Genomic DNA, 6,818 nt, shown 5'->3' with positions numbered 1-6,818 from the left:
CACAGACAATCCAGGAAATTTTTGGAAAGTGTAGGGGACAATTTCCTGGTGCAAGTGCTGGAGGAACCAACTAGGGGCAGAGCTCTTCTTGACCTGCTGCTCACAAACCGAGAAGAATTAGTAGGGGAAGCTAAAGTGGATGGGAACCTGGGAAGTAGTGACCATGAGATGGTCGAGTTCAGATCCTGACACAAGAAAGAAAGGAGAGCAGCAGAATACGGACCCTGGACTTCAGAAAAGCAGACTTTGACTCCCTCAGGTAACTGATGGGCAAGATCCCCTGGGAGAATAACATGAGGGGGAAAGGAGTCCAGGAGAGCTGGCTGTATTTTAAAGAATTCTTATTGAGGTTACGGGGACAAACCATCCCGATGTGTGGAAAGAATAGTAAATATGACAGGCGACCAGCTTGGCTTAACAGTGAAATCCTTGCTGATCTTAAATACAAAAAAGAAGCTTACAAGAAGTGGAAGATTAGACAAATGACCAGGGATGAGTATAAAAATATTGCTCGGGCATGCAGGAGTGAAATCAGGAAAGCCAAATCACATCTGGAGTTGCAGCTAGCAAGAGATGTTAAGAGTAACAAGAAGGGTTTTTTCAGGTATGTTAGCAACAAGAAGAAAGTCAAGGAAAGTGTGGGCCCCTTACTGAATGAGGGAGGCAACCTAGTGACAGAGGATGTGGAAAAAGCTAATGTACTCAATGCTTTTTTTGCCTCTGTCTTCACGAACAAGGTCAGCTCCCAGACTACTGCACTGGGCAGCACAGGCGTGGGGAGGAGGTGACCAGCCCTCTGTGGAGAAAGAAGGTTCGGGACTATTTAGAAAAGCTGGACATGCACAAGTCCATGGGGCCAGATGCATTGCATCCGAGAGTGCTAAAGGAGTTGGCGGATGTGATTGCAGAGCCATTGGCCATTATCTTTGAAAACACATGGCGATCGGGGGAAGTCCCGGACGACTGGAAAAAGGCTAATGTAGTGCCCATCTTTAAAAAAGGGAAGACGGAGGATCCTGGGAACTACAGGCCAGTCAGCCTCACCTCAGTCCCTGGAAAAATCATGGAGCAGGTCCTCAAGGAATCAATTCCGAAGCACTTAGAGGAGAGGAAAGTGATCAGGAACAGTCAGCATGGATTCACCAAGGGCAAGTCATGCCTGACTAATCTAATTGCCTTCTATGACGAGATAACTGGCTCTGTGGATGAAGGGAAAGCAGTGGACATGTTGTTCCTTGACTTTAGCAAAGCTTTTGACATGGTCTCCCACAGTATTCTTGCCAGCAAGTTAAAGAAGTATGGGCTGGATGAATGGACTATAAGGTGGATAGAAAGCTGGCTAGATTGTCGGGCTCAACGGGTAGTGATCAATGGCTCCATGTCTAGTTGGCAGCCGGTATCAAGTGGAGTGCCCCAAGGGTCGGTCCTGGGGCCGGTTTTGTTCAATATCTTCATAAATGATCTGGAGGATGGTGTGGATTGCACCCTCAGCAAGTTTGCAGATGACATTAAACCGGGAGGAGAGGTAAATACACTGGAGGGTAGGGATAGAATCATAGAATCATAGAATATCAGGGTTGGAAGGGACCCCAGAAGGTCATCTAGTCCAACCCCCTGCTCGAAGCAGGACCAATTCCCAGTTAAATCATCCCAGCCAGGGCTTTGTCAAGCCTGACCTTAAAAACCTCTAAGGAAGGAGATTCTACCACCTCCCTAGGTAACGCATTCCAGTGTTTCACCACCCTCTTAGTGAAAAAGTTTTTCCTAATATCCAATCTAAACCTCCCCCATTGCAACTTGAGACCATTACTCCTCGTTCTGTCATCTGCTACCATTGAGAACAGTCTAGAGCCATCCTCTTTGGAACCCCCTTTCAGATAGTTGAAAGCAGCTATCAAATCCCCCCTCATTCTTCTCTTCTGCAGACTAAACAATCCCAGCTCCCTCAGCCTCTCTTCATAAGTCATGTGCTCTAGACCCCTAATCATTTTTGTTGCCCTTCGCTGGACTCTCTCCAATTTATCCATATCCTTCTTGTAGTGTGGGGCCCAAAACTGGACACAGTACTCCAGATGAGGCCTCACCAGTGTCGAATAGAGGGGAACGATCACATCCCTCGATCTGCTCGCTATGCCCCTACTTATACATCCCAAAATGCCATTGGCCTTCTTGGCAACAAGGGCACACTGTTGACTCATATCCAGCTTCTCGTCCACTGTCACCCCTAGGTCCTTTTCCGCAGAACTGCTGCCTAGCCATTCGGTCCCTAGTCTGTAGCGGTGCATTGGATTCTTCCATCCTAAGTGCAGCACCCTGCACTTATCCTTATTGAACCTCATCAGATTTCTTTTGGCCCAATCCTCCAATTTGTCTAGGTCCTTCTGTATCCTATCCCTCCCCTCCAGCGTATCTACCACTCCTCCCAGTTTAGTATCATCTGCAAATTTGCTGAGAGTGCAATCCACACCATCCTCCAGATCATTTATGAAGATATTGAACAAAACCGGCCCCAGGACCGACCCCTGGGGCACTCCACTTGACACCGGCTGCCAACTAGACATGGAGCCATTGATCACTACCCGTTGAGCCCGACAATCTAGCCAGCTTTCTACCCACCTTATAGTGCATTCATCTAGCCCATACTTCCTTAACTTGCTGACAAGAATACTGTGGGAGACCGTGTCAAAAGCTTTGCTAAAGTCAAGAAACAATACATCCACTGCTTTCCCTTCATCCACAGAACCAGTAATCTCATCATAAAAGGCGATTAGATTAGTCAGGCATGACCTTCGCTTGGTGAATCCATGCTGACTGTTCCTGATCACTTTCCTCTCATGTAAGTGCTTCAGGATTGATTCTTTGAGGACCTGCTCCATGATTTTTCCAGGGACTGAGGTGAGGCTGACTGGCCTGTAGTTCCCAGGATCCTCCTTCTTCCCTTTTTTAAAGATAGGATACAGAGGGACCTAGAGAAATTGGAGGATTGGGCCAAAAGAAATCTGATGAGGTTCAACAAGGACAAGTGCAGAGTCCTGCACTTAGGACGGAAGAATCCCATGCACCGCTACAGACTAGGGACCGAATGGCTAGGCAGCAGTTCTGCAGAAAAGGACCTAGGGGTTACAGTGGACGAGAAGCTGGATATGAGTCAACAGTGTGCCCTTGTTGCCAAGAAGGCCAATGGCATTTTGGGCTGTATAAGTAGGGGCATTGCCAGCAGATCGAGGGACGTGATCGTTCCCCTCTATTCGACACTGGTGAGGCCTCATCGGGAGTAGTGTGTCCAGTTTTGGGCCCCACACTACAAGAAGGATGTGGAAAAATTGAAAAGAGTCCAGCGGAGGGCAACCAAAATCATGAGGGGACTGGAACACATGAGTTATGAGGAGAGGCTGAGGGAACTGGGGATGTTTAGTCTACGGAAGAGAAGAATGAGGGGGGATTTGATAGCTGCTTTCAACTCCCTGAAAGGGGGTTCCAAAGAGGATGGCTCTAGACTGTTCTCAGTGGTAGCAGATGACAGAACAAGGAGTAATGGTCTCAAGTTGCAGTGGGGGAGATTTAGGTTGGATATTAGGAAAAACTTTTTCACTAGGAGGGTGGTGAAACACTGGAATGCGTTACCTAGGGAGGTGGTGGAATCTCCTTCCTTAGAAGTTTTTAAGGTCATGCTTGACAAAGCCCTGGCTGAGATGATTTAACTGGGGATCGGTCCTGCTTTGAGCAGGGGGTTGGACTAAATGACCTCCTGAGATCCCTTCCAACCCTGATATTCTTTGATTCTGTGGAGGATAGGTCCATCAATGGTATTAGCCAGGATGGGCAGGGATGAGCCTGCCTCTAGCCTCTGTTTGCCAGAAGCTGGGAATGGTCGACGGGGAATGGATCACTTGATGATTACCTGTTCTGTTCATTCCCTTTGGGGCACCTGGCATTGGCTACTGTCAGAAGACAGGCCACTGGGCTAGAAGGACCTTTGGTCTGACCCAGTATGGGGGTTTTTATGTTTCTTTCCAAAGACAGGAAAGAAATATTTATTGAACACTTCTGCTTTCTCTGCATCATTACTGGCAATTTTTACATCCCTATCTAGTAACATACTCACACGACTGCTAGGATTTCATGTATTCATTTTTTTTTTAAACTGCCTTGTTGTCTTTAACCCTTCTGTCTCTACATTTTTCATTAATATATTTAGCTTCCCTTATCTATTGTCTGCAACTTGTAACTGCTAATTTATAGTCATTGATATCTATTTCCCCATTTTTCCCTTTGTAACAATTTAAAAGAGAGAGAGATGCTTTTACTTCCCTTCTTAATCAATGATGCCTTCTTTTGTAATTGTAGAATTGCGGGGAGGGAAGGCAGGGTCTGGCAGCTAGTAAACTTTTCTTAAACTCTCACTTATGATTCACATTGGGAGGAAAAAATTAAAACAAAATAATCAATTTTGCCCCTAATTGTTTTCAGCTTGGAGAAAGTGACTCTTTTAAAACACCATGTATATAATACAGGTGTGGCCTATCTGTCTGTTACATGTAAGAAACTTAATTAGGTTGTGATCATTTGCACCTAGGTAACCACTATTTTTTAGTTCAGTGGTCAGTTAATCTTTGTCTCTCAGAATGAAGTCAAATATAGAATTGCCCCAAGCCAAGTCTAATACTTTGTGTTAGAAAGATAGTCTACACTTTTTTTTTTTTTTTTTTTTTTTTAATTCCAAGGACATTTTACTAGTGGCGGCATGACACCTACAGCACATGCCTCCAGACTGAAATCCCCCCCTGCAAACAGTTTTATTTTATACACGATTTATTCACGGAGTGCCTGACAGGCCCTTTTCCCCATTCAGCCCCACTGGTTCCTGCTGCCATGTGACAGTGACATTTCCCACTGCCACCTCATACAGCAGTACTGCCAGCATCTGCAGCTTTAACAGTGTTTCCTATTCCTCCTATTTACCTTCCCTGCCTCAGCATGTGGGCTCAAGGGTGAGTGCAGCCCATAGAGAGACAGGAGATTGTATGCATGTGGGAGGTGTGTCAGTGTTTTTGTTGCAGGAGGGCCAGGACTGTTTAGGGTGGTGCTACAACCCCCACAATTTACCCACCCTGACTGATGAGCACAGCCCATGGAGTGAGGAGGAGTGGGGTCCACAGGGTACTCTACTCACTGCTGGAGCGCCTCCTCCTGGCTATGTCTGGGGATTAACTCTGCCAGTCTGATGCCCCTTCCTGCAGTAGCTCACTCTATCTCTCTCAGTCTTGCTGTCTTGGGACTCGACTGCCCCCTCCGACCAGGTCACTGTAGTCCCCTTCCCGAGGGATTATGTGTATCAAAGTCTCTCCAGACCCAATGTCCCAGGCAGCCTTCCCTTTCACTGTCTCTTAATGGCTCGTAGGGAACCCAGCCTAAGGGCCTTACAACAAGCAGCCATGGTCTGCACAGCCCTGAACCTTACCACTGCATCCCTGGGCTGCTTCCTACCTTGCTGTCTCTCCCCCAGGGCCCTGCAGCTCTCAGCACCTGGGCTGCAGACAGGCCCGTGCCGTCCCATCCTGCTGCACTTCACGGCTAATTAGCACTTGCTCTTAGGGCTCCTCCTTCAGGTGCAGCCTGGGCTGTTACCTGGCCCTCGTGGCCACCTTAACCCCCTCAGGGCTGCGTGGTGGCCACCCCCACAGGGTGTTAGCGTAGGGGGGAAGGGAGGCGCGTCTAGGAGAGCTCTAAACCGCCCCTCCCCCCAATTTATCAGTCTGCCTGGGGCAGGGCCACCCTGGGCCGAGCGCAGCCTGGGGGCAGGAGGCTGCTGGAATGTTCCGCAGACGGGGCAGTGGGTCTTCGCGGCGTGAGGCGGGGATTGCGCCACTGCGGTCCTGAGGTAAACACCTGGCAGCCCTGCAGCCACGAGGGGCGCTCAGCAGGGCCTTGGCCTGGGTCACGGGGCTGCTGGGCCTCTCCTGGAGCCGGCATCCCCGGCAGGGACGGGGTCAGTTCCGCGCGCACGCCGGCCCTGGGGCCCCGGTCAGGCCTGCCCGGCGGCCGGGTTCCCCCAGGGGCTCCCATCTGGGCTGCCACCGGCAAGTTTGCCCCACAGGGTCACGGCCTCATTTTGAGACCAGTTTTCAGAGTAACAGCCGTGTTAGTCTGTATTCGCAAAAAGAAAAGGAGTACCTGTGGCACCTTAGAGACTTAGAGAGGTTAGTCTCTAAGGTGCCACAAGTACTCCTTTTCATTTTGAGACCGGGTTACCTCCACCGGTTCCTGTCCCAGCTGCTGCAGGCTAGGTCCGCCTCTGTCCTGCAGGCGCAGGGCACGGGCTAGGTGAGCCGGGGAGGGGGATCCAGGGCACTGCTGCAGGCCGGGTCACCCTGTAGGCTCTTGTCATGGCTGCCTTTCTCGCTGCCTCAGACCCAACCTTACAATCGCTCCCACTCTGGAGAATAAAATTGAGGGAAACACTCCCTTCTGCTAGTTCCCGGTTTTGTGGATGAAGAGAAACAGACTTGGTTAAGCATCAGCAAATTTTCTGCAGCTCACTTGAAACCAGCTGCGCATTAATTAGAACACACCCAGTGTGGATTGAGCCCCCGGCAGGCACTGTTCTCAATCAGGAGAGGGTATCTGTCATCACAGTAGTATGGACACTTTAAAAATGTGTTTAACTGTGCAGGGCCAAACCGTGGGTCACTCCTGTGTCTGCTGCAGGCTTGTATGATGTGCTGCAGCGTTCTGCTCTGAGTTTAACACCCAGACAGTCCCCACTGATGCAGTACTGCTTTCTGAAGCTTTTCTCCTTTTTTAAAAAGCAAAACAGT

This window comes from Natator depressus, chromosome 4 (assembly GCF_965152275.1).
Source record: "Natator depressus isolate rNatDep1 chromosome 4, rNatDep2.hap1, whole genome shotgun sequence".
In the NCBI taxonomy this organism is placed as follows: domain Eukaryota; kingdom Metazoa; phylum Chordata; order Testudines; family Cheloniidae; genus Natator; species Natator depressus.
The sequence above is the reverse complement of the archived record's forward strand: the minus strand, read 5'-3'. Positions refer to the sequence as shown.